The following is a 2,597-nucleotide window of genomic DNA, read 5'->3' as shown; positions in this document are numbered from 1 at the left end:
CTTCTTCGTACAATTGTGTATTTAAGTCCTTCGCTCATTTTTAATCAGGTTATTTTTTGTTGATAGTATTGAGTTATAGGACTTCCTTATATACTCTGGATATTAACCCCTTATCCATTGTATGACTTGCAAATATTTTCCTCATTCGATAGATTTCCTTGTTACTCTATCAGTTGCTTCTTTGGATACACAGAAGTTTTTAAGCTTGATGAAGTCCCATTTGTCTATGTTCACTTTTCTTGCCTGTGTTTTGGTGTCACATTTCACGAAATCATTGTCAAATCTAATATCCTAAAGCTTTCCTGCTATATTGTCTTCTAGGAGTTTTATGTTTTAGGCCTTGCATTTAGATATTTAATCCATTTTGACTTAATTTTTGTATATAATGTAAGACTCCACTTCATTCTTTTGCATATAGACCTTCGGTTTTCCCAACACATTTTATTGAAGAGACTGCACTTTCCCCACTGTGTAGCCCTGACACCCTTGTTGAAGGCCATAAACCATATACACAAGGGCTTCTTTCTGGGCTCTATTCTGTTCCATTGGTCTGTGTCTATCTTTATGCCCATACCACACTGTCTTGATTACCATTACTTTGTCATATGTTTTGAAATCAGGAAGTGTGATGCCTCCAAAATTTTTTTTTCACGATTGTTTTGGCTACTTGCGAGCCCTTGAGATTCCATATGAATTTTAGTGCTTATTTCAATTTCTTGAGTTGAATGATTAGTATATTTATTTTTAACTTTTTTTGTTTCCTCAAGAAGATATTAAAAGCTACAAATTTCCTTGTATATACTGTAATAGTTAATGCTTGTCATTTGTGGGTCACAAATGTTGATGGGAAATGCTTTATCATTGACTTATATATATTTGTGCCAGGCATGGTGGCTCATGCCTGTAATCCCTGCACTTTGGGAGGCGAGGTGGGCAGATCACAAGGTGAAGAGATTGAAACCATCCTGGCCAACGTGGTGAAATCCCGTCTCTACAAAAACTACAAAAAAAATTAGCTGGGGCGTGTTGGCGTGCACCTGTAGTCCCTGCTATGCAGGAGGCTGAGGCAGGAGAATCACTTGAACCCAGGAGGCAGAGGTTGCAGTGAGCCGAGATCGCACCACTGCACTCCAGCCTGGTGACAGAGTGAGACTTGTCTCAAAAAACAAACAAACAAACAAATAAACAAACAAAAAACCACACACACATATATATACACACACACATACTAATACATACTCAAGTATTATTAGGCAGGGTAGTGGACACACTGATAAGACTTTAACTGTTATTCTTTCAATGATACATAGGCATCATATAATAACCTTTATGTGTTTGACGTATTTCATAGTAAACAAATTTAAGGTAAAAAGTAAAAAAAGAAAATTAATTTTGCAGCTTAGCAATTCTACTTATAAACTCTATAGAAACTCAGCCAGGCGTGGTAGCTCACACCTGTAATCCCAGCACTTTGGGAAGCTGAGGGGGGCAGATCACTTAAGGTTGGGAGTTCAAGGCCAGCCTGGTCAACATGGTGAAACTCTATCTCTACTAAGAATACAAAATTAGCCAGGTGTTGTGGCACATTCTTGTAATCTCAGCTACCCTAGAGGCTGAGATGGGAGAATTGCTTGAACCCAGGAGGAGGAGGTTGCAGTGAGCTGAGATTGCACCATTGTACTCCAGCCTGGGTGAGAGAGACTCTATATCAAAACCAACAAGCAAACAAACAAAACCCTACGGAAACTCTTGCACATGAGCAAAAATATACATATATAAGAATACTCTGGAACAATCCAATAGTGTGGGCCTAAAACCTAAATAAAGGCTATTAGTAAGGAATGGCTAAATTGGGATTTCATTTAGTTATTTATCTTTTGGGGGATATAGTTATGAAAAGTAATCTAATTTAAATAAGTAATATAATTTTAATGAATAAGATGAATAACTTTACACGTACCAGTGTGGAGAGATGTTTTGACATCTTTTGTCAGAACTTTGGACCAATGTCAATCATGATACCTAATTAATCAAAGGAAAATTCTTAGAAATTTAAAAACTTTAGATGAAGAACTTTCATAAAACTAATCACCTAAAGTTTTACATACCTTAACTGCATATTATATTTACAAAATCACTTTTTCAACAGTAGTATTTAGCATTTCATGTTGTCTTTATATCATATATTTTCGTTAAGAGTAAAATACTACGCAATATTTTAACATATATTTATTTATTTATTTTCTGAGACAGAGTCTTGCTCTGTTGCCCAGACTGGAGTGCAGTGGCATGATCTTGGCTCACTGCAACCTCCACCTCCCGGGTTCAAGTGATTCTCCTGCCTCAGCCTCCTGAGTAGCTGGGACCACAGGCACCCGTGGCCATATCTGGGTAATTTTTGTATTTTTAGTAGACACAGGGTTTCACTGTGTTGTCTAGGCTGGTTTCCAATTCCTGACTTTGGGTGATCCACCCACCTCAGCCTCTCCGAAAGTGCTGGGATTATGGACATGAGACACCATGCCTGGCCTTAACATATTTTTAAATCAGGTGTTTTTTTTTTTTTTTTTAAATAAGGGGGACTCTTCCAGAAAAAA

This window comes from Sapajus apella, unplaced genomic scaffold, assembly GCF_009761245.1.
Source record: "Sapajus apella isolate SASKATOON/1434 unplaced genomic scaffold, GSC_monkey_1.0 scaffold1, whole genome shotgun sequence".
Taxonomy (NCBI): Eukaryota; Metazoa; Chordata; class Mammalia; order Primates; family Cebidae; genus Sapajus; species Sapajus apella.
This window is presented reverse-complemented; position numbering follows the sequence as displayed.